The sequence below is a fragment of the Danio rerio genome, chromosome 9 (assembly GCF_052040795.2).
Source record: "Danio rerio strain M-AB ecotype USA chromosome 9, GRCz13ab, whole genome shotgun sequence".
Taxonomy (NCBI): Eukaryota; Metazoa; Chordata; class Actinopteri; order Cypriniformes; family Danionidae; genus Danio; species Danio rerio.
In genome coordinates, this window is record NC_141029.1 from 29,076,806 (window position 1) to 29,104,251 (window position 27,446).

At 36.7% G+C, this 27,446-nt stretch overlaps 1 long non-coding RNA gene across 1 annotated transcript in view; it reads right to left on the reverse strand.

The window, feature by feature from the left end:
- Positions 1-3,603: 3,603 nt before the first annotated feature.
- Positions 3,604-27,446, reverse strand: part of LOC147835323 (uncharacterized) — a 66,171-nt gene continuing 42,328 nt past the window's right edge. The window contains exon 2 of the long non-coding RNA XR_015499627.1: positions 3,604-4,412. This is a non-coding gene — a long non-coding RNA (uncharacterized LOC147835323). The remainder of the gene's footprint in view (positions 4,413-27,446) is intronic.

Here is a 27,446-nt window from a genome sequence, read left to right on the forward strand (position 1 = left end):
AGAAACAGCCACTTAAAAGATATGCCTGTAAGTTTTTTTAAGGAAAATTGGAGGAACAAAGCAGAAGCTTTCATCCAAAAAGTTGCACCATCAATTTCCTGGGTACACTGCAGCATCCACCAAGAAGCTCTAGCCATGAAAAACATGCCAGAAGAACTTTTGTCTGTATGTTACTGTGAAAATTGTCAACTTCATAAAAGCTTGTCTATTAAATTCACATATTTTATTATTTTTATTTTAATCGTGTATACAGAAAAATATGTATATTTAGTTATTGTAGTTAAAAATGTGGAGTTTAATTGGAGAAAGGGGTGCTTGACAGGTTTCAAGTATTAGAAAGAGGTGCACACAGCCAAATGTTTGGGAACCACTGCAATACCACAGCCATTTCCCCTAACACTGTAATACTGACGATGTAATATCTCCCGATCTCATTTACTCACCTCTACATACTGTCTTATTATAATCAAATAATGTTTAAAAAATCAATTAAAAAAAATGTTTGTTTTTGTTAAACAGCGGACATTTTTCTCTGTTTTTCTAGAGACTTCATGTTTGTTCATTTTTTTAATCTTGTCTTGTCTCTTATCTCCTCACTTCTTATATCATCTTTAAGGTCAGCCCTAGTCATTTTCCGTGGAGTTGGGTTTAAAATGTGGCTCATCCAAAAACAAACAAAAAAAAGTTTACACCTTTGCCTGATCTGTAGATATACACACACTTTGTGTACTAAAACATGTTTGGCTGCATCTTAAATGTAATGCCACATTCAGACTACATAGCATTTTTATATGTGCGATCGTCAGTGTTAGGTTGTGATTTTGATGTTTTTAGATGTCACTTCCCAGCACATTTTTAGCAATGTACATGCTATCATTGAGAGAGCAGAACTAACAGGTTTTGACAGTAGCCCAATTTTAGGACACGTTTAAACTGTTTTAGAGTTAAATCAGAGTGCATGTGAAGCACTTCCTCATAAAATGTGCTGGTGCATGTCCTGTCTTAGTGTTCCAACATCAGTAACCTACATTCACAGAGTCACATTAAAAGGTTAAAATTCCTCAAGTGGTGTCCCAGTCAAAATGGACTAGTTTCTGTCTTTGCTGTCTATATTTAACATAGGTCATACTGAAAAGGAATTTCCCATGATGCAGTCTGTAGGTCATTTCAATAACTACTCACCTCAGCCAGAGGAACTGTGAATGTGTGTTTACCACTCAGTATTTTCTCTTGCTTTTTGTCTTCACTAAATAATAATGAAGTTTTTTGTTAACTTTGGCTTGCGTCAATACAAATGAGTAATTCAGCTGACTCATATGAAAAACACTGGGTATGCTGCAGTATTGGTCTTGCCGAAACATTCTGAACAAGGACTCTCATTACACTTGATAATCATGATATAATACAAATAATGTACAAGAGAAAAGATGCACTGACATTATATCAGATGAGAAAGAAAACAGGTACACATGGAGTTTCACATGCAGTCTGCCGTTACTACAAGCTTTGAGGTCAGATTTATGTCTGATGTATTTATTTTGATTCAGTTGAACTGTCCTTAGGCCTTAGGGTTTGGCCATTTTGATCAAAATCAGGACAAATCATTTTCAGGAGTTTGAAACAGTTTCTAAAGCTGGTGAACACATTCAAACTGCCAGTGGTCAATGGTGATTATGTAATAGGTTTTCTCTCATTAAAACAAAGACTATAGAATACACAAGATGTGTGACCCGTATAGTTTTAACTATGAAAAAAATGGTCAATATCCTCCTGAGACACCGCCCATTAACTTCTGTCTGCTGTAGTGGACATTGGGTTTGCATGAATTTTCTTTGAATTTTTTGAGCTACTATGTCAAGTCCTGTTGTACTGTTTAGAGGACATCCTGGGCCTGCAGAGCATCAGTAAATTACTTTTATTTTTTGAAAATTGCATGGCTTAATGTTACATACCTGTTATGTTTCATGTCATTAATATGGTTTGCTCTATAAATCAGTGCAGTATTGCATGTGATGTTTGATGTGTGTGTGTGTGTGTGTGTGTGTGTGTGTGTGTGTGTGCGTGTGTGTGTGTGTGTGTGTGTGTGCGTGTGTGTGTGTGTGTGTGTGTGTGTGTGTGTGTGTGTGTGTGTGTGTGTGTGTGTGTGTGTGTGTGTGTGTGTGTGTGTATGCATTAAAGAGCCTGCCGAGAGCAGTATAACAGCGGATAGGTCGGGAACACTGATGCTATATTTCCACATCTTATCTGACAGCAGACTCTTGCAGTTAAACCCGATCTGACAGAAATAAAATAGCTTAAACACATCTTTCAAAATCAAAGTTGTGGATCACAAAAATTCTCCGTAAGCCACTCAAAACAGTATTGACAGCCATTTTCGGATCAAGATTAACCAGTTGTAAATGCTGGGTCCCACTTTATATTAAGTGGCCTTAACTAATATGTACTTACAAAGGACTTAATACTTTACTACAATGTACTTATTGTGTAAAGACATGTATTTACTGTGTATTTACGCTTGATTAAATACATGTATGTAATTACATCTGTAATTAACTTTTGTGATTACATTTGTAAATACACTGTTGACCATCCCTTACACCTTAACCCACTGTTAAACCTACCCATGCCACCAAACCTGTCCATAACCCAACCTCTATCCCAACTCAAAAGCACCACAAGTGTTCTAAAATACATTATAAACACAGTAAGTACATTGTATTATTTTTGATGCAAGTACATAGTAGTTAAGGACACTTAATGTAAAGTGGGACCAATGCTGTATATTGAAGTTCTAAGCATCCTACCCAAAGACGCTGGTCACTATGGCACCCTCCATACTCCCAGAAATAAAGGTATGCAAGCTGTCACTGGGGTGGTACTTTTTCAAAAGGTACATATTTGTACCTAAAATGTCTATATTAAATCCTCAAGGGTACATATTAGTACCTAAAAAAGTACAAAAGTGTTCATGTTAAAATAGGTACTAATATATACTTTTGAGGTACCAATATGGACCCTTTAAGTACAAACGCGTACCTTTTAAAAAGGTACCACCCCAGTGACAGCTCGTGTACCTTTATTTCTGAGAGTGCATGCAGCAACCAATTAAACGGCATAGCCACTCTATTGAAGAAAGCTCCCCCTTCTGCTAAAGCAGCCAATCACTGATTACTATAGACTTATGATTCTTCAGGGAAGGTGATCGGTCATATGTTTTACTACAGTTTGTGGGACAGTTTTTGGGATCAAAAAACTCAATGAATTCTCCAAGGAGGTTTCCCTCACAGACATAAAAAATATATCAATAAAACATCTACTTTTAAATGAACCAACTACACTTACAGTACAGTTAAATTGAATGTTCTCTGGTTTTGTAACTTGTATGAAACAAACATGAGGTACAGTCAGTCCCATTTTTTGAGGTACAGTACCAATATGAGGTGCCGATATGAACATACCAATCATGAATTTCCGCTTCTGCCATTCAAATGCAAATCGCATGACAGCAGCTAATCGAACAGCCACAAACTATTAAACAAAGAAGTTGTGGTCAATTTAGGAGGAAATTTGCGGTCAGAAAAAAGTTTGGAATGACTTACCAGCTTAATTGGATGAGGTATTTATTCAGTAGATGATAATGTGTAACACTTATTGTAGAATTTATTGATTCTTACAATAGTTACATAGTTTAACTCACAGGATGACATATGATTGTGTCCTCCAGAGACATTTTTTTACCACATTAGCTTTTTTGTTTTGATTTGAACATTTAGAAATAATATTTAAGAGACAGGTCCCAGCAAACAAGGCTAAACTTGGGCTGTCAGTGAAAATCTAATAGACATTTAAGAATAGCCCAAAACTACTCTACTCGTCATATTTATTTGACGATTAATTCATTAGATCTTCATTTAACAGACCTTTTAAAAACAAAAGATGCTTGCCAGGATGTGCAGATCCATTGATGATTACAAATATGAAAATTAATTATAAGCTTAGCAAGCAATTTTGAAGAATTTGATGTTTTCCCATTTAAATACAAGTGACATGACTTTGACTTCTCAAAAGGTAATTATATGCACATTAAGTACTAATATGTTTTTGTTTTTATGTACGAATACTAATATATACCATTAAGACACAAATATATAACCTTTTGGGGTGTTGCCCCATTGGCATTTTCCCCCTCTGAGAGCATAGTGTAAAGTTTGTCCTGGCTAAATGAGAATGAAAGTTCAAGATTTGATATACTCCCAAAGGCTCATGTTCATCTCGGATCTGCTCCGCTGAGATTCACTGCTCTCTCTTTCTCATCTCCGTAGTGTGAGCTTACAGATACCACTCTTTCATCACAGGACTGCTGTCATCCTTCTTACCGCCATGTGTCGGGAACACCATGCATTTAGATGCCACTGTCAAACAAGCACAGGCAGAAAAAAAAAATCAGCAGTTTAATCTACCCCACAGGTGACTGTCAGCAACATCATTCAAATTCCGTGAAATGTTATGAGATTTGAGGTGGTACAGCGGTTTTGGGAATTGGAAGTGTTGATTGGTGTACTGAAAGGAAACACAGCAATGTGGCTGTTTTCACACCTGAGAGCTTGCAAGGAATAGAAAACAGTTTGAAAAGCATCCACCGGTGTGACTTTGTAAATTTTTTTGAGTCAGCTAAATTTGTTTCTGACAACGTGACAAAATTTCCCAACTATAAGTGCAGAGGGAAAAACTAGAAGACAGGAAAGGTTGAAGCAGCGTTTTAAAAGCCCAGAGCAAACCTGCTTCAAAGGTTACTCCGATTTTGTCAAGTGGGACAAATTCCTCAACGTTCTCTGTTGGTCCTGCAACAATTCTCCTGTCAAGGAAATTGTTATATAACCTCAACCCCAGGTGCAAATTATTGAGGAGGTTTAGGACCTTTCAAAGTCAAAACTGCTCATTGTTAAGGAAAGTATACACATATATATACAGTATTTCACCAATGTTTTCAAATGTTTCAGTAAGAGGCAATACAATGAATAGACACTTGTGCATTTGTGTGTTTATGTATTGCAACATAAACCAGTGCACACACAAGCATGCACCACACACACACACACACACAGAGAGAGAGAGAGAGAGAGAGAGAGAGAGGACAAAACATTTTCTGAAACATAAATAAAATATAAAAAGATTAAATATTGGGCAGCACGGTGGCTCAGTGGTTAGCACCTCACAGCAAGAAAGTCGCTGGTTTGAGTCCCGGTGTTCTGACATTTTATTCTACACATCAGATTATTCTACCAACATTGTATTTGAATGGTTCTGAAGTTGGAGATAGGGATTAGGAGGGTTAGGACATCATCACAGCTTCTTATCAGTTCATAGTTTGGCCAGAGGAGAAATTATCATGTCCAACTGAGCCTGGTTTCTCTCAAAGTTTTTTTTCATTTTTACTTTCGTCAGTTAGTGAAGTTTGTTCCCCGCCACTGTCGCCACTGCGTCACCTAGAATTCTAAGGTTCTGTCGACACAATAGCCTAGTGGTTAGCGCACCGACATATGGTGCAGTATTACCTTAGAGTGTCCTGAGTTTGAATCCTACAGTAGTTTGAGGACATTTCCCTACCCCTCCCTCTCTCTCCAACTTCGCTTCCTGTCTCAATACTGTCCTAATAAAACCAAAAAGGCCAAAAATAAATCTTAAATAAATGATTTATATTGTTCTATCTGAAATTTTTGTCAAAATTTAGTTATTGACATATTCTTATTAAATGACAACTTATTTACATTAAGGGATTTTTTTTATAAGTTGTTTACATTTTAAGACTTTTTATTTGAAGAAAAAAAATGTTGGCCACATACTGTTTGGGCTCTATTTTGACAGTCCATGCGCAGAGCGCAAAACGCAGGGCGCAAACGCTTTCAGGGCGTGTCAGGACGCATTTTTGCTAATTTAAGAACGGGAAATGTGCCTTGCGCTTCGGCGCATGGTCTAAAAGGGTCGAGTTTATTTCTTAATGAGTTATAGGTGTGTTTTGAGAATAAACCAATTAGAGTCTCATCTCCCATTCCCTTTAAGAGCCAGCTGCGTCACGCCAAGAGCGCATTCGCTATTTACAGGACACAAAGTAAGTCTAAGTGGAAAAAATGAGCATTTCACAAGCAAACAGTTAACTGTTTTTTAACAGAAAACTGTTAAACAGAGCATCTACTGCGTGAGAATGAGAGATAATGGATCACGTTCACTTTCGCTCTTGGATAGGGAAACCTTTACGCACAGACATCAATTAGTCTATAAATAAATAATTTTGTTTGTTAAGCGCAAATATTAGTTTCAAAACTATTTCTAAATTCAGTTCTAATTTCCAGCAAACGAATAAATAAATAATAATAGCAAAATGTGCTCAAAAACCTGAGTTATATCCTAAAACACATGCTGTGCCCCATATGGTCTAAAACCTGACAGGTGGGCAAATCTAAGCTTGTTTTTAATAAAACAAATATAAATATGGATATAATAAATAATACTGCTAATAATAATAACATTATACAAAAGCAAATTGTCATGAATGAACTGAAAAAGCCTCCCGAGATTAAGAAGGCCTAAAAGCAGTGATTTTTCATATTTATGTAGGCTAGAAAATAATATGTTTTGTAATATTTTAATCCTTTATATTTATATTCTATATCTATTCTTATTATATCCTATATATATCCTTAATATTTAAATTTTTTCATATGTAAAGATATTTGCCTATTGCTCTCTTGTGCGTATTAAGCTGTGAGTAAGCAAGGCGCAACTCTGCGCCAGAGTTTAGATCGGGTTTGTTTTGGTCTAATGAAAAATTTATTATAGTTTCTCAAAATAGCAACGCGCCAGCGGTCCGCCTCAGAACGCCTTCCTTTTTAGACCAGAACGCCTATGGGCGCACAAATGAGCGCTAATGCATTTGCTATTTAAACAGCGTAGCGCAGCGCCTCAAAACGACTCTTGCGCCAAGCTGAAACTACCAAAAGACTACTGCGCCACGCCTTGCGCCACGCCTTGCGCCACGCTGCGCCGGGTGTATGATAGGGCCCTTGTGTCACCGACTCGGCCCCAGTCATTCCCCTCGCTGGCCAGCAGAGGTCATCATCACCGGACTATTGACATTACTTCATCCACTTACACTGATTGCAGACACACCTGACACGTATCCAGCAATCACCTTCCACACACATATAAGCAGCACACACACGCTGCTTCATTGCGAAGTCTTGCTTTTGCCCCGGCTAACACTACTGAGCGTTCTCATCCTTGTCTGCCTTCCCGTTGTGATCCTGCTTCGTTTACTGACCCAGTCTTGCCTGCCGCCTGCCTTGTACTTTAACCTGAATCCCGACTTTGATCCTAGCCGCCTACATTTGAACTCTAGCCTGCTTACCGACTCTAATACTAGCCGCCTGCCTCTGACCCATGCCTGCTTACTCATCCCGTGTTTACCTGCCGCCAGCCAAACGACTACATACTACTGTGGTTGATGTGAGTTTGCGCACGCACAACATCTGTGTGCTATTGTTTATTAAACTGTGTTTAATAAAAATACTGCAAATGAATCCCTCTGTGTCAGCCACTTTGTTACAGTTTGCTATATGGATTGCAAAAAACTTTGAAGCTCAATATCTCACAATCAATTTAGAACGCAGATAGAACCTTATAATTCCAAGGTGACAAGCTTGCTTGGTTTGGGACTTGTGGAGCTGCGCATTGATAGATTTATTTTTCAGTGTTTGGACTTTCAGCAGCGAAAATTAAACCACACTGAATTGAACTAAACTGAACTTCAACTTTGAAAACTGCACTGAAACTGTTTCAATTTACTAAAACTTCTATGTTAAGCTGCCTTGACACAATCTACATTCTAAAAGCGCAATAGAATTAAACATGAATTGAATTGAATGTCACACTATTCCACATTAAAATTTACACTGGTATTTTACATCAAAATGTGCTACCTACTTTTTTAATGGTAGGTAGAACAATGTGACAAGGTAGGACAAATTGACAAACATCAGCTGGGCCAGTTGGCATTTCTGTGTGGAGTTTGCATGTTCTCCCCATGTTCGCGTGGATTTCCTCCAAGTGCTCTGGTTTCTACAGTCCAAAGACATGTGCTATAGGTGAATTGGATGATCTAAATTGGCTGTAGTGTATGACTGCATCTGTAAATGCAAGCATGTATAGGTTTTCCCAGTACTAGGTTACCCCTGATAAATAAGGGATTAAGCCAAAGGAAAACGAATGAATGAATGAAGGAAGGAATAAAATAAAAAATCATTTATATATGAATGATGCCATAGTTAACAAGAGAATTTGCATTACATCTAATGACTAATGCTGTGTTCCAGGCGCAAATAAAGCGTCGAACGCGAGTGATTTACATGTTAAGTAAATGCAAAGACGTGAATAAACATCCTGTGGTGCGATTAACACACGAATTTCTCGAGTTGGAAAATCTGAAAATAGTGGACATTCACGCCATTTTAACTAATCAGGAGCTTGCTCTTGTATAGGTTTAATTATGATGTAGTGCCTGTTGTTGGCGTCCCGAGGGGAAATACTCTTGCCGACACTAGAAAACAGCTCATCAAACTGGGCTTGGCTAAGTCTGAAGCATCATTGAAATTTCGATCAACCAGTTAAAGTTTCTGGAGAAGTTGATAAACTAACAGAGCTGGGTGTACCTCAGAATGGAACTAGAGGACTCGGACAGGGCCCAAACAAATCTATGCTGTTTTTCAGCCTTCCTAATGCACATACAGTACAGCAACTCTCTCAATAAAATCCATGTTAGCCATTTAACAACGAAGTTACTAACTTCGCCCATGATGTGATTGGCCTACTGAATTGTGCGTTATTTCATCTATTTACGTGCGTGCCAGGTCTGGTGTGAACACAGCATAAAACATTACCCGGATTGACAAACACATTGTATGGAAACATGGTTTTTATAGAATTATTTTGTTCTACTGACAGTCCACCATTGGCTGTTTGCTTAGTGTGTCACATCCATTAATTTAAATGTGTTAAAACATCACAAACTAAAAATATCTGACAAAAAATAGCTTCAAAGAGCCAAGCACCTTTCAGTGTATAATCTGTGCACCTCCAAATGCCAGCAATTAAATACCTCTGAAAAAATGTCAGAAGTTCATCCAAAAGCAAGTCCCATGTGACAAATTCATAGTAAGCCTAAAAATAAGTCCATCGTGTATTGAAAAGAGACCCCCAGCCTTTATTTTGCATTAATCACCTCCACACAACCCCGTTAATGTCATCCAGCGACCACAGCGTTACACATTAAACCCCAATAGCACACTGAAAAAAGAGTTCTTCAAAGGCTCTGCGCACATCATATGTGATAAATGAATCGATTTTGTCTTAATGGTAAATGGTGCACTAATGTTGGGAGTGCGTTTGGGTTATTACCCACAATTAGGACATGAAGGCATTTGAGCTTAAATGAGGTAGAAACTATTAAAGCAGAGACGACAGAGGACAAGCGAGCATTTAATGCAATCATGACAGCACAGTCTGTCTGGAATGAAACAGGTTCATGAACAATGTGTAACCTCTTCACGACGCACACACTCACACACACACATCTCAAGAGAGGTATAAAGAACTATTACTTATTGCCACTCTTCCTGTGACATGTGGTAAATGTCTTTGCTCTGGCGCTGCATGGATGCCCGCTCAGTTACGCTTACAGTTATTGCTGGAGTCATTAGGCCCCGGGGAAAATAAACTGACTTCAAGCAAAGCACAGAGATAGGATCGCTCACCGATGGAGTTAAGCACTTGAAGGACAAACCGCTGTCTGGGGGCAAATATATCGAGTCCTGTTTAAAGGTCCAGGTTGGAACATTTTGGCAAATGCTTTCTTGAATGGGGTGCACACACCTAGAGAGCTGTATTTGATTTCGTTTTGTTAAACATCTATCAGAAAGAACTTAAAAAAAAAAAAAAAAACGCCACGTCCACTAAATGTTATAACAAAGAGGATTCCTGACCTGCTGGATCAAGGGGGGATTATATGTGAAAAATCTGTGACAATGAAAAAACATTTATTGCTTGGATTTTATTTGAACACAATATATTTCTGTACATTTTATTATGCCAGTGTAATTGCTGGTTCATTCTGCTGTGGTGACCCCAAATAATGCAGGGACTAAAAATGAATGAATAGATGAATGAATGAATGAATGAATGAATGAATGAATGAACGAATACTTTATTTCAAAATAAGTCATTTTTTGTCATTTTTTAAACATTTTTCTATATTAGCGGGCCAACCCCGGACCACAGACTAATGCCTCTCAGTGGATCAATTGTTTCCGGACCACACAAGAAATCATTATTATTTCCATTTAAAGTATTATCAGCTGGTAGTTTGAACTATCTTTTACTTTGAAAAAATCTTTTACTTTGAAAAAAGACTATTCTCTCGGTTATATCTAGGGCCACACGGAATCTGCACGCACAGAAATCCACAGATTTTCAGCTCATCTTTGCTTAGTTGTGTGTAAATGTGTGTAAATTTATTTTTATTCAGTTTTTATACAGTATTATTATAGACTAATATGAAAATGTTCACATGATTTATATACAATACAATTTGTAATAATAAACTGTAACCCCCCCAACCCATCTCTGGGAAACATCCACACACATACACATACACCACGGACAATTTAGCCTACCCAATTTACCTGTACCGCAGGTCTTTGGACTGTAGGGGAAAGGGAGCACCCAAAAAGAAACCCACGCGAACGCAGGGAGAGCATGCAAACTCCACACAGAAACACCAACTGAGCTGAGGTTTGAACCAGCGACTCAGTGACCTTCTTGCTGTGAGGCGACAGCACTACCTACTGCACCACTGCATCGCCCAAGACACACATCAATCTATATATTTTTTCAGAAAAAAAACAAAAAATGTCCACAGATTCTGTCTGACCCTGGTTATATCTTGGTCACTTGGGCACCACAATTTAACCCATAAGCTAGCAAAATGAGTAAGAAACAGACGTCTTTGGAAAGTTTCTTTGCAATGGGGAAAAGACCCAGTGAAAGAATATTGAACTGCCAAGAAATGGGCCCCCAAACTATTTGTTAACAAATCAGGTAAATCCAGCATGTCTGTGCAAAAAAAGAATGGTCGACTGCTGGAGATCGCAAATGATGGCAGCCTTTAGGGGTCATTCACAAATCGTGTCTTTTCCACGTGCAATTTTTTTATTTTCATTGGAGGCACATGGCTTGCACATGCATTTTAAGAGCAATATAAAATTACCTGCTTGCAATGCATTCCAATATATTATTATTATTATTATTATTTTTATTATTTTTATTATTATTAATATTATTATTATTATTACATTTTTATCTGTTTTATTTATATATATATATATATATATATATATATATATATATATATATATATATATATATATATATATATATATATATATATATATTATGTATAAATGTATAAAGATACATAAAATTATTTTTTATTAATTGTTTTATTCTATTTCTGAAGGACATCAAAGTCTTATGAATGGCAAACAAATATTTTATTTGCAATCATAGGAATATATATTTTTAGAATAAATATATTAAAATACACAAAAAACTTTCAATAAGTAAAACCATCAAATAAGTTAAACCACTAAATAAAACAAAATTAATAACATTCATTTATTCATTCGTTTGTTCATTCATTTTCTTTTTAGATTAGTCCCTTTATTAACCAGGAGTTGCCACAGCAGAATGTATGTTTTACACAGCAGGTGCCCTTTCAGCTGCAACACAGTACTGGGAAACAAATATATAACATTTATTTTAGATTTTTAACATGTCTTAAATTAAACTTGTTCATGTTAAATTTTAAAGTAAAATTTATCAAATACAAACACATTTCTGGTTTGATGTGAATAAAGGATATTTGACCATCACATAAGTGGTTATATGGGGACACATGAGATCTGAAAAAATGGGTTGGAAAAATTGCACTTAAATTTTCACCTGACATCTGCCTAATTCCATGACAGTCCATGAAATACAGTGGATGTCTGAGACAGAACAGGAAGAAGTAAAACACATCAGCCAGCTCATGTGCATTTTGACTGTTCTGTAACCAGATCTGCTGTTTGTACAGAACTAACGGCAGCCACGGGAATCAGGAGGCCCCTAGATTTAACCGAGCAGCGCAGGAAGAAAGAGATGATGAAATAGGGAAAAGAGAAGAGAAAAGAAATTGAGAACATGATTTAAGCAGGAGGTGTTTGAGTGTCGGAGGTCTATAAAGCACGATGGAGTTTGTTGTATTTATTCAGTGTCTTGTTCTAAAAGAGAGATATAATGTTTTATGATAGACTATTATTCCAACCTTTGCTGGTATGAATCATGTTTTACAGTATTCACTGGTTTATTTACACCAGTGATATCAGGGTTGTGAGTGATTTTTATGACCAACAATTACACAGGTTTCCCCTTAGAGTTATTACTAGTATAAATACTGCAGTATAAAAGTAAATAAGATGATGAAAAAATTTTCATAGCCATGTAAATATGCACCTTATATATGCATACAGCTAGTGTTGCATGCTGGGTCAAGCCCAGCCGAGATGGAAAAAAAAAAAAACACACACACAAACATTTAGTTATTTTAAATATTATTTTATAAAATGTCTTTCCCCAACACTGCATAAAGCTATGGGGAAAAAAAAAAAAACTTTTTAAAATTTTTTTTACACTTTAATTATATTTGAAGGAAAAAAAAAATTCTTATATTTCTACGTTTTATTCTGTACCCAAAAACGCACAAAATACAGAAAAGTGTCTGATATAAAGCAAGAAATTGATTTGAATACATTTTTTATTAGGCTACTGATAAGTCTGATAAGTGTTTATACAACAGTTCTGTCTGGTTCTCGAATCTGATTGGTTGATAGCCATGCAATATTCTTTAATATCAGAACTCGTACAGCCTCCTCACCCTTCTGTATTACTCCGCCCGCATGCAGTGACATCAGATTAATAAACTCACTACAATTTGACATGATTGGTGACAATGACTGGTTATTGTCTTCACCTGCTCAACAGAAAGGGCTGGGATCGGCTTTGGAAAAGAAAGCTCTGTTTACTAATGGCGGGAAGAACAGCCAGAGTTACAGTCTGTATGCGCATAATACGTGGTTATCACAGGTAATCCGTAATAGACAGAGTAGAGAAAACTTGTACCACAGGCTCGCTTGTGTCTGGATCCACAAGTATTGCTTTAACAGCCAAGAGGAGAGGAAAAGTTACCTCACAAACAGGCTAGCGGGTCACAGTTTTACAGCAATTCTCCATATAGTGAAATAGCGGCTCGTGTGCTGTGCTGCCTTCATTGTAGTAAGAGCATTATTTACTCGCCCTCGCCTCCTTCGCCATAGTATTCTACTGCGACATTGCGCATAGGAGATGAATGACGTCAGTACGTAATAACCAGTTATGATCTATTACTAAACCGATATCAATAATTTTGACACCCCTAGTAACGAGTAACGATGCAGCACATAAAAAATCTCTCTGAGTAAAAGTATTAAACTCATCGAAAATATGTACTGAAGTAAAAGTGGAAGTAGGAGAAAAAAACAATAATACAGTAGAGTACAGATAGAGCCTTTTAGGACTTAAGTACAGTAGTGAAGTAGTTCTACTTGGTTACTATACATCTCTGACCCTGAGTTACTTTTTGGTTGGCCATTTGATTGTTTCTCATGAGTCTACTGTTTTCCTTACTGCTGACTAGTTCTGTAAAAAGAAAGAAAGAAGAAATATCCACGTGTGTTTAGCGTCTTTCCTTATCGCAAACACAACAGTGATCTGGTAGTGTATGCATTGCTTTGGCTTTTTTTAATTGTTGTGATCTCCCGATTGCAAAAGGGAAATACTGGGAAATGTCTCTAGATTGACGGCATTTCATGTCGTTCAGTTTTATAATCTTAAAGTGTCAGCAAAATCACCTGTTTTGTCATCACTTTAGACATTACGCTACAAAATCATTCAAATACTAGCTCTAAAACAACATTAGTAACGACTTCTGTTCTGACGTTAGCTGCTGATGTGAATGAATGGTGGAAGAAAGTAGCTCCTAATACAAAAGGGTTTTTAGACTACGTGTTTGTTTTTCTTCTTTATGTACACAATTATGCCAACGAACTGTTGTATAAACGCAATATCAAACAAGAAGCAGTGCGATATGGTTGTATATCGGCACTGATGGGACATATATCTCATGATAATGATTTTGTTATATCGGATTGTCCAATCATCCAGTGTAAATGTCTGTCTTTTTTTGTTTCAGCTATGTCGAATCAGCTCACGGTGAGCTTAGTCTTTGTCTTTGAACATTGATGACAGTTGACTGTGTATTTACGCAGACAGGCTCAATTTATACTGTCCCATCCACTTGTTCAGGCCAGGATTCGACCCTCACTTACACCCATGGATGGTGGCGGTCTCTCCCTTACTCCAAACACGGTATCGATTCAATCTCAAAGCATGCAATTAAGGCTACATCGGCGATATGGGCAAAGTGTCAGCCTCGATGAGGCCTGGTGCATGTCAACATGAGGGCCTTTTCAACTACCCTCTAATGTACCTTTCAAAAGAACTGTGAAATATAAAAGAAAGGCTGAGGGAGAAAAGGCAAAGAAAAAGACAGATAAATGAGCTCCTTGAGTGGAGGAGAGAGAAGGGGAGGCCAGTAGGCTGAGAAAAGATGGTGTTGCACATCAATTGAGAGCAAATTGTCCAGAAAGGAGGACAGAAAAGCATCAATCTTTCTTTTTTTTCCTTTTTTTTTTTTGTCCTACAGACCCCACAAGAGAGCTGTAGCCGGTTTGGGAAACACTTTCCAAGCTCTTTCTAGCTGATTCCAAGAACCGTTGGACTTACAGAAGGTGCCCATTTCACACTTGATCTGACATTTCTTTCATAGTTTGAATTCAAGTGTAGATTTGTTTGGGGTGAATCATAATGGTCTGAATGGACTGGACTCTGTTTCTCATGATTTGAAATCATTAGTTGGGACACTAAAACGAATTTGGTCACTATGGTTTTCTCAGGTATAAACTTGGTTTATTGTATTTATAGTTGTTCCACTAAATCATGACTAAAGATTTTCCTGGTGGTTGTTGCCAAATTGCAGTGCATGTGCAGGTTAAATGTCCTTCGGTAGCTGGTCCGTACTGTACACTCAAAAATCATATATACATGCATATATATATATATATATATATATATATATATATATATATATATATATATATATATATATATATATATATATATATATATATGATTAGTCAGCATAGGCTCATTTTGAAAACGTAAACATAAATAGATTTCTGGAGACCACGAATTATGTAGCCAGAAGTAATTATAGCTTCATTTCATCTTTAAAAAGAATGCTACGGGGAGGTTTGGCACCACTCCTTTTCGAGCTTACCAGCTGACCGATTACCTCCATATGGACAGCTTTCCCGTATTTACCAGTTTGTACACCGTACGTCGGCAGATTTGAGACACAGAGAGGAGTTGACCGCAATGACTGGGTTTGAGTCCAGTAAAAAAATGGTTCCAGAAAGCAGGTAAAACAAAAACAGAAACCAAAAAAATAAATACACAAGTAATTAACAGAGTAAGAATGTGGTAAAATCTGAAAATTTAGTAAAAATCTTGGATTTTCTTTTTCTGGATTGCTTTTCAAAAAACTGTCGTTTGAGTTTCAGTAAGTGGGTGGGCGCTGGTTAATAGGTGCTTTTTAAAATACTATTGGTTGGGTTTGGGGAAGGGTGTGGGTGGGGGGTTTGGTCGGTTGGTTAGTCAGTCAGTCAACAGTGGCCTCTGGTGAATTTAGAGCAAGTGCTAATGGCACTCGAAAGAGAAATTTCAGATGTCAAAAAGCATACACAGCGGCCCCTAACTCTTCACCAAAAAAAAAAACTAACAAAAAAAACATACCTCCTTGTACGTATTTGGTGATCTCCAGAAATGTGGTATGTTTTCAGAATGAGCCTCGGTAGTGATTAGTTGCATGCTCTGATTTTTATCTTAAAACTGTAGAGGTATAGACTCTGTAGAGGGATATCATAATCCAATCCTTTATGGTTTAACTTAGTTAAGGCTTTTCTAGTGTAAAAATATACAATGCTTCTTAAAATAATTGTTAAAGTTCAGTGTAAATTTAAAAAAAATAGTGCAACCCTTAGCACAACAGAAAATTCGCATGACAACCAAAGCATTCTCCATTTCGTTTTAGGCTAATTAAAAATGTCTACCAGTAGGGTAAATAATTGGTCAGAAAAAAAGAGCTTGTTTTATCAAAGCAGTAGAAGAGATTAACCGACAAATTGATCTGAAACTAAGGCAGCAGTGGTGACTGTACTATTGATGTTAGAATTTGTTTTTGCAGTGTGCAGAGAGATAAGAGGATGATTTTGGCTGAGCTTGAAAGTCTTAAAAGTTGTCTAAAAAGATCACATCAACAAGGGCAGTGACTCAGTCCTGCACCCACACTGAGTAGCGAAACACAACATTACAGCAGCAAGTCATTGTTTCGTAATCAATAGGCTTTGACCAGTTACTTACTTTTAAAGCTGATTTGAGTTTATTAGCCAAAGACATAAAAGTACCTTAACTCATCCTACAGTGCATAACAGTGTCACTAATTGTTAGTTTAATATCATCCATCTTTACCACCCAAAAAAACAAATCCGAACGTCCGTATTGATTGTTATGTGTGAGCCAAAAATACTTAATACTGAAATAACTTAAACAAAATTAAATTTTATTTATATTACTTATTTATTTCATATTCGTTTATTTTTGCTATGAACTATTATTTTTAGTAACACTTTTTTTTACGGTCCATTTGAGTATTAGTAGGCTGTCTGCTTGATATCTGTTGATATTGCTCCTTCAACAGACATTTAACTGACTATAAAAAACTTTACAAATACATGTCAGTCTACTTATAATCTTATGAGTATTAGCTGGCATGTAGATGTAATGTAACTTAAATACAACAAACGGACCATCAAAATAAAATGTGACCTTATTGTTTATTACAGTTTTTTGCTTGATTGCTAACATATTATTATGATTCAGATGGTATAATTCTCCAAACCAATAATTGAGTTCTCTAAACTCAGACACATTTCTCAAAACTCTAAACACTTGTTTTCAGACAAGTTACAATTTTCCCAATGTCGTCTGCAAAACTCTTTACAAAATGCCCTAATTTTGCACAGGTTTAACCATTATTATGAAAACACATAAAAGTAACCCAGGCTATCGCGTGCAGAACACAATAAACTTAAGACTAAGTAGAAAAACTGATGACATACCAATCAGAATCTCTGAGTAGAAAGTAACAAAGAGGAGACAAACAAGGAAGAGGATCAAGCCAAAGAGCATTTATTTCTGATGAAATATGGGAGACAATAGTTGACCAAGTTCTGGAAAATACAGCCTTTTCCAAATGCTTAAACACATTTTCAAAACAGTTTCACAGTTTTTCAAAACTCTATGCACAATTCTCAAAACTGCATACACAAAAAGCCTCACATCTCCTACATTCCAATTCCATAAGTACACATCAGAAGGAAGCGTCTGCTTCAAGTGGCAAACACTTCTTTCAAAGTAGCAAATGTTTGAATATACAGTACCATGTAAACACTGTTGTTCTAAATCTAAAGCTCTTTGCTCTTTCACAGGCTTATATCTACGATTTAATACCACATTCTACTGTGAAAATAATCTGCTGAGAGGAGTAACAGGTACACTGTAGTTACCAATCACATGTAGAAACAGAAAATATTTATTAGGCCAAAACCAGTTGTTTTCCAGTTGTTTTCTTTTTCTTTTTTTTTTTATTTACCTAAACAGCCCAGTGTCCTTCACATTTTACCTATTTATAGGCCCAGATCAGCTAAGATATTAGTGTTTTGGAGATTTGCTGTGTAGTTTTGCATTTGGAGTGAGATGTTTCAGAAATTGTGTGACAAAAAGATTTTGTGTGTTAGCAGTTGGAATAAAACGTAAGTTCATTTGAATGTGAGCAGACTCAAAGTCGTGTCTATCACTATTTTATTATAGTCATGTAATTAAATGATTCAGAATGTTTCTTTTTTGTATTTTATTGTACAGTACTTTTGCTTATTCCTGAATACCAATAAGAGGTTTTAGTCAAAGTGTTTGTATGTGTTTGTGTGTCCATAGGTGTATGTGTGTGTGTCCGTGTGTCCGTGTGTGTCCGTGTGTGTCTGTGTGTGTGTGTGTGTGTGTGTGTGTCCGTGTGTGTGTGTGTGTGTGTGTGTGTGTGTGTGTGTGTGTGTGTGTGTGTGTGTGTGTGTGTAATATTCTGATAGGCCAATATTAGGCCAAGATGCAACTATTTGAAAATCTGTAATTTGAGCGTTCAAAAAAATCTAAATATTGAGAAAATCGCATTTCAGTTTTCCAAAATATGTTCTTAGCCACACGTATTACCAACACAATCTCACGGCAATTTGTAACTTTTTGATTTAGTGGCTAATTCGTACAATTTAGTACGATTTGCTTATTCCTCAATGATGGTTGGGTTTAGGGGAGGGGTTAGGTGCCACGCCGTCTTTTTAACATCGTACATTTTTGTATGACTGAACTCGTACGAATTCGTACGAATTAGCCACTAAACTGGCAAAACCTAAAATACTTACGTTTTCTCGTTAGATCAGGCTGGTATTACTAAACAAAAATTGAGTTTTGAAATATATACATTAGGACATTTACAAAATATATTTTCTCTGAATAAATGTGAACATGATACATGAAAGGAATCTGTGAGATTTGAAAACTGTTGCATATTTTAATGAAAATGGCTTAAGTTGTTGTTTTGCTAATACTCATTTGTTATACAAGTTAGAATGACATGATTGAAAAATTGAGAGCTTTGTCTTGTTTGCATTAAATAACTTTCTAAATGTTCGACTGCTTATAAGGAGCTCCTGAAATCAAACAGTGTCTTTAACACAAAAGTGTCTCTTAATAAAAATTGTCTTATTCACAAGTGCACAAAAGATAGAAATGAACTGCACAGTTTTACTGAAGATCCTTTCAGAACGACTCTTTCTGCGGTAGAGTTGGAGGCACAGTGATAAAAATTTGGACAGCCGAAAATACATCTGTGTGAATAGCCGCAGTGAAAATGTGTCTGTTGGCCATCAGAAAATGCCCAGCCACAAAACTCTCTCCTTTTCCTTTTTCTACCTATCTCTTTTACTCTCAGTCTGTCAGTTGGCAGCAGCACTGGCAGGAGTTATTACTGTGAGAAATGATGGGATGGGCGCTGCCAGAGCCGCATGTTCGCTCAGAGGTTTCATACAATTCGGTTTTGTGCCTGGGCACTTTCAAACCCACTTACATTCATGCTCACCATCACGTGCATTCACACACACACACACACACTGTACCTGCTTAACACACACCTGTCTGGACACCGCATGGCCTCTCGACCTCTCACAGTCTCACTTTATTTCTCTTTTTCTCTCTGGGACTGGATTCCGTTCACCTGCAGGTGTCAGTGTGATTGCCTGCAGAGGGGAGGAAAAGCTTGACCTTTCCTCTTTCGTTCTTTCTTTGTGGCTTCACTTTCTCCATCTCTTAGAGCACAGAGGAGAGGGAAAGTGCCAGACAAAGGCAGAAAGCATTCAGCTCATGCCTCTAAATTATGATAAATTAGCCCTCTCCGGAGAGAACGCAGGATAAAAGAAAGAAAAAAGTTAAAAAGCAGCCACTAAAATCGACTTTGACAACTTCTGTCTGTGGGTCTGTGAAAAATATTGTTTTTAAGAGGTGTGCACTGGCTTTTAGCAAATGGCGACCCTTTCTTTCCTCTTCTCTTGTCTCCTTTCCATAAAAGGTGAGAAAAATGTGTAGCCTTTATTTAAAACGATAGTTGGCCATTTTCCGAACTCATTGCTCGGCACTGAAATGAAAGGCTTAACGCTGACTAATCGAGGTAAAGCGCTTCCCTTTTCTCCGGTACTTAACCTGAATTACACGCTTCTTTAAAGCGTTCACTCTGAATGGGTAGAGACGGACAAGTCACAGAGAAAAACTGTATGTCAGTACAAAGAGTTCTACTTAAAAGCACGTCCTGTTGTTTCCTCCTGACAACTCTTGGTACTTTGGTGAACATTATTCATTCTCATTTGGAGATGAGTTTAGACTTAAGAGTTATTTTATGTTAGAATTACCGTTTTTATTTATAAAAATGCTGTTAACACGTCATTTATGTGTCTTGTCTCATATGCAGACACAGACATTGGGTTTGAAATCCTAAAGAGCGTGACTTATTTTGTAAACTTTTTTGTATGGAACAAAATCAATGCCAAAAGTATTGAAATAAAAAGCTTATCGAATAGCACAAGCTGAAATAAAAATAATACATTGAATTAACAAGTGGTTGCATTTTATTGACTTGAATTGCTGGGGTTTGTATTTTTAGGGCCAGAATTTTACATAGCTGTTTATTTAAGATATGAATAATTCAACTAAAAATATTCAAAATACATTTTAATACTTAATAAATCATATTCAATTTCCAGATTTCACTATATTGTATTTATTTTTTTTTAGTTTAAAAAATTCACTTCCGTAAATTTATTGGATCAAATTTGGCTGTTAAAATTTGACATTACAGCCAGGAAACTCAGGAAATGTACAGTACAAAACATAATTTACTAATTTTACTCATAATCATTTTATTACTTATAATGCCCTAGACATCGACATAAATATTAAATGTTACTTGTGTGCTTTTTTTCACCTGTTTACTGGTTAAAAAACCTTAAATTGATTCACCTGCTAGTTGAAAAGCATCTGGAGGTTGTCAATCTGAAATCTATTGCTTTTCCTGTAATTTTAACAGTCGAATTTGATCCACTGAATCTATGAAATTGCTGTTTGAATATTCTACATCATATTTTTCAACAGTGTTGAATAGAGGTGTGAACCTATACTGGTTTCACAGTTCGGTTCGGTTACGATTATCATGCCATCGATTCGGTTCAATTCGATATCTCGGTGCATCACGGTGCATTGACGATGCTTTCCATATACAGTGTTATATTTTAGGGGGGAGGCTATAACATGCTGTCTGTATAAACACACAGACACACAGCACCACACTGTCTCTCATTCAAACACATTCAAAAACATGGATAGCATCAAACAAACACACACGCGCGCACACACACACACACACACAAAAACACACACACACTTAAGCCCTTGCAACAGGGAGAGCTCGCGCTGAGCGGAGCAGAAAAACGAAAAAAAAAATCTGAAATTTTTCTCTCTTTGTGCCAAATAAGATTTAAAACATGCTCAGTTGATGCACAAGACACAGTGATTCACAAAATGATACATTCATTCGGTAGGTCCGATCAATCAACTTCGATCAATCGACTTGTTCATAGTATCCACTCTCAGCTTACATTTTATTTTCTAGATATATAATCTTCACTTGGATCTTCTTAATATAATTATCCACTGGGTTGTTCACTCAGTGTTTTTTTTTTTTTTTCAGTGAATGGGTCATACTGTATATTTTGCATATAAAGCAAGTATCATGTGATATTTACAGCACACGTGCATGTGCAGTGGGGGCATGCTGTCAGCTCCACATCTGGGGTCTTTTCAAGTTCATCCATATGGTGCTCCTCTCTGGGCCACATTGGCCCCTGAGGACCCAGCCGGAGTACAGAAGCGAGGGGTCGTGATGAAACCTGCTGCATCCTCCTCTGTTCTCTCCACCTCGGACAGATCCAGCTGTGATTAACGGGCAGAGCTCCGTCCCTCATCCATCTTGCTTTTGCCTCGCTTCCTTCTGTTTTTATGGCTCTGTGTCTCACCCTTTCCTCTCCCTGACAGAGAATACTTTCTCCTTTCACTCATTCTTCTGTGACTGAAATAAAGTGTGACAGAGATAACTGTAATATAATTATTTCAGATAATCTGATGAAATGTTGCTAAATATCAGATCGCCTTAGATTTAGCTATAAATTTAGCAGCAGAACAGATGAGAGTGTAGTTTTACTTTTATAGTTCAATAATAAGACATTGATGGGTACTTTCACAAGCGTAACTGTTATGCTTTGTGGTTTTGTATCCTACAGAAAATATTGGTCATATAGTAGAAAGAATAGATTCTGCTCAATAAATCCTAATGTCTCACAGTCAATGAATTTACATATTGAATGAATTTACAATCGTCACTTTTATATCAATTATTTCAAAGTGACTTTTTTGTAACGGTCAAGATTTCCTAACAGATAAACAGCATTCGTTAGTAGTTCAGTATGCTTTTACTTTCATATTTAACATTCTGAAAATGTACCATCATATACATATCTGGAGACTGCCAGATACGTCCCAGCTACATTTTTTTTGTAGTTTTTTTTGTTTTCACAAATCCACCAGAGGTCAATGTGTACACATTTTCAGATCCCAGATTTTTTCTTGCGAGTGCTATTGCGCCTGCTGTTCTCACGTAAACCCACCACAGGCCGCTGTCAACTGACTGTTTGACTGACTGTCTGACCGATTGACCGACCCACCCTCCTCCTTCCCTAAGCCCAACCAATTGTATTGATTGACCCACCCACCCATTTCCCTAAACCCAACCAACAATTTTCAAAGTCCTCGCATGTTTTTTACTACGTTTTCAGATTTTACTACATTCTCACCCTGTTATTTACTTGTTTGTTTTATTTTTTGGTTTGTTGATTTTATCTTACCTGCTTTCTGGCACTGTTCTTCACCGGACTCAAACCCCGTAGTCTTGGTCAACTCCTCTCTGCGTCTCAAGTCCGCCTACGTACATGGCGAGCTAACAGGACAAACTGGTAACAGCAGGAAAGCCATCCATGGTAAGCGTGAAAAATACCACTCAATTAAAAAATTAAATGCAACCATACAAACTTATGGCTACATGATTTAAGATATCCAGAAACATATAGGGCTACGTTTTTTAGAATGAGCCTATGTTGACCAAATCGCTCCAGAGTTTGTTCCAACATGAGACCACCTTGTTCAGGCTATCTCAAACCAATTGTTTTGGTGCAGATGAGTGCGATTGTGTTGTTTACATATGCTCAAATAAACCTAGCTAAGGAGTAAAATGCACCAGGTTCCAAAACAAATGTCTAGGTTTTTTTAAACATTCAGGTAGAAGTGTAGAAACTACACTTGATTGTGTCAAAAACATAAGAAATGCTCATTAACTTTGGAGAAATACACCTTCTCTCCAAAGGGTAGTCATAAATGACACAGATGACAAATTTGTGGAGGAATATAGGTACCTAGGATCAATTATTCACAACAGGTTGAAATTTGATCAAAACACACATTCAATTATTATTAAGGCTCATCAAATAATCTACAACATCTAAGGACAATACGACAATAATTCCACAAATCGTTATGAATTTACTTTTGTGCATGAAGCATTTCAGTAATAAATGTTATTAGTCAATGAAGTATTATTGTAATTTTTTTTTTTATAAATTTTTTTTATTATTTTTTATTTATTTTTTATTTTGGTGTACTTGATGTTAAGTGTTTTGTCATTCTCGTTATGTGAAGCTTTAAACTGAAACTGAAACTAGGTGTGAAATATAATATATATATATATATATATATATATATATATATATATATATATATATATATATATATATATATATATATATATATATATATAAAATATATTAAACAATATAACAGTTTTGAAAACAGTAAAGACAGCTTCATTATTCAGTTCATGTTAGTGTTTGAAATGGTACAGTTCAGTTCAGTTCAGCGTAGAGCTTTCTATGTCATGTAGCGATCAGTCCATCCATCTATTCATCTTTATCTGTTACCCAAAGGTCCATGCATCTATCCATTTTTTTCTGATAGCAAACAATCTATCAATCCATTTACCTATTAATTCATTCAACAATCTCTCCATCAGTCCATGATCCATCCATCCATAGATCCATCATTCATCTGTCTATGCATCCATCTCTGTCTGTCATCCAACAACCTGCCACCCTTCCATCCATCCATCTACCCATCCCTTCATTCATCTAATACGTTCATCCATCCAGCTCTCTATAACCCATCAATCTACACTCACCGGCCACTTTATTCAGTATACCTGTCTAACTGCTCGTTAATACAAATTTCTAATTAGCCAATGCTAATCACATGGCAGCAACTCAATGCATAAGGCAGGTGTGTCAAACTCAGTTCCAAAAGGGCCGAAGCCCTGCAAAGTTTAGTTCCAACCCTGCTCCAACACACTTACCTGTAGGTTTCAAACAAGCCTGAAGGACTCAATTAGTTTGATCAGGTGTGTTTAGTTAGGGTTGGAACTAAACTGTGCAGAGCTGCGGCCCTTTTGGAACTGAGTTTGACACCTGTGCATTAAGACATATAGACATGGTCAAGACGATCTGCTGCAGTTTAAACCGAGCATCAGAATGGGAAGAAAGGTGATTTAAGTGACTTTGAACGTGGCATAGTTATTGGTGCCAGACTGGCTGGTCTGAGTATTTCAGAAACTGCTGATCTACTGGGATTTTTGCACACACCAAACTCTAGGATTTACAGAGAATGATCTGAAAAAGAGAAATTATCCAGTGAGCGGCAGTTCAGATGTCAGACGTCAGAGGAGAATGGCCAGACTGGTTCGAGCTGATAGAAAGGCATTGTTAGCACAAATTATCTCAGACTGGTTTCTTGAACAGTACTCACTGTACTCAAATGGCCTCTACAGTCACCAGATCTCAATCCAATAGAGCAGCTTTGGGATGTGGTGGAATGGGAGATTCGTATCATGGATTGGAAGCTGACAAATCTGCAGCAACTGCACAAAGCTTTCATGTCAATTTAGACCAAAATCTCTGAGGAATATTTACAGCACCTTGTTAAATCTATGCCAGTTCTGAAGCCAAAAGGGGATCCAATCCTGTACTAGTAAGTTTTACATTAAAAAAAATGGCTGGTAAGTGTATCTAACCATCCATCAATAAATCTGTTCACCAGTCATCCATTTGTTTTCCCTTCTCCTTCCAGGGAAACAACCCTGTTAATTAATGAATCTACTGATTCCATATAAAAATAATTGTTCAAGTTCATGATAAAATTAATACTTTCCCCTATTTCAGTTCATTAAAATGTATGGCCTGGTTCTTGGATCAGGAGATTTAAGTCTTACGGGACCTATTGCATTTTTCCATCTAAATGAGGTTCAGCTGAATATATTTCTTGATTTCTTAATGTATGTCCTATAGCAGCAGGCTATAGTCTGCAGCTACATCTGTGCATGACCGAAGATGTTTGAAATCAGATGATGTCCAAACTCTCTCTCTGACTCAGTCATATTCATTCATGACCACCTTCAGCAGATGCACACACAATCTGTCTTTCCATCCCACAGTCCCCCCCCTTCAATTGCTAATTTTATGAAATTACATGCAGATATGTTCTTTTGATTGTATAATTACATATTATCAGTGGCTATATAAACATCGCTTTACTTGGATTTATTTGATGTACATATGGACTGAAATAATGAGGGTGCATTATACGTTTGGCTACTCTTGAAAGTGCCTCATTGTGATACTTTGCTGCCACCCATAATGTTTAATGACTGTAGCTTACGAGACTAGAGTGACTTTACTATTTATAATAGAAACAAGCAGAATGAAAGTAAATAAATATGCCTGTAAATGCCAGTAAAATCTGCAACATTTCACATTTAATTTGCCTGTCATAAAGACTGCACAGGTCTAGAGAGATAAAAAGAAGAAGTGCAAACAGATTGTGTGGAAGATCAAGTAAAATAAATGAAAGTTTGTCCTTTTGCTTTTACGTTTTCTCATTTTCACTGGTTACTGAGATTAGATTAGACATATGAAGACATAAAAGTACCAGTTCCTTTAAAGCAACCGAATTTCATCTTAATTTTTTCTTGCATGGATGTTTGTTGTTGACTTTGAAATGTTTCTTCCACTTATTGACGTGCATCGACTACATTTCCAGCATGTGTTGTTGGCGGTGTGTTTTTGTGTCTATCACAGTTGTGTTTTTTGCTCACAGTTCTCTCACACAGAACATGCTCAGCCTTGTCATTCTGTCAATAACAAATCCGACCAGAGAGAGTTTCTATGGCAACCGTAGCATGACATGCACGGGGCGATACAGTCGAGCCACTGGATTCTGGAAAGAGTGGCGAAACTTGCCCACCATCAAAGGTCTGTTCACTCTTTTTCTCTCTCTCAGAGCTTTGAGGCCAGTTATTACTGACCCAAGACACACACACGCACGCACACTGAAACATCAACTGAAAGAGAAAATACAGAAGAATAGCCAGAGTTTAACATAGAGACTGCAGGAGAGGGAAATGAAAGTTTTCATTAAGAAGGCATCCTTTAATATTCCGGCGCTTTCTTCATAATCCATGTTCTTTCATCTGTTGAATGCTTTTAAAGAGGGTTTATCTGCACTTTGCATTAGCAATTAATTAGTAGAGAGGAACATCATACGACACAGAGCGAGAGAGCGCGAAAACAAGCAAAAAAGCTTTGCCGTCCTTTGTTTGCAGCTCGGCTGGGGTAACTCAGAGAGCTCTAAAGAACCTTTCAAATTTCCCTTCTCATCTCCCATACAGAGAGAATGACATTAGCCATCATTCTTAGTCTTCCAAGCACAGGCTCATTCCAAAGCTACATAAACAAGCCAGTCCAGCCTAAATAGAAATGTTCACTCAAACATTAACATGTTGCACACTTATTCACCCGCATGTTGTTTTAAATGTGATTTTTTTTTATACTCTGAACAAAACCTGTTTTTCATGAATAAAATGAATGTTTATCTGATTCATGAATGAAGTAAACAAATTAGACATGTGCTAGTGAATGAAAATCCACTGACATACTGGTTGAAAGCTGTTTGTTTTCTTCTTTTTGGAGAAGAAAGAGAGAAATTATTCAGCAATGACACATTAAATTGATCAAAAGTGACATTAAAATTCATATTTTATGAAGTTTCAAATGAATACAGTTCTCTTTGTATTCATTAAAGCATCCTGAAAACAAAATTATTGCAGTTTCTTGCAAAAATAGTAAGCGTGACTGCTTTTTATAATTTACTTTTTTTTTCCGTATTCACAATTAAAAGCTTACATTTTTTAAACTTGTCAAAACTTAGTTTAAGTTTCATTATGTTACTTGAATTATGGTGATTCCAATGATATCTCTTTTATAATTTCCATTACTTTAGCCCCTTTCACACATACAAACCTTTCCAGAAAATTACCAGCAATTTTAATGGAAAGG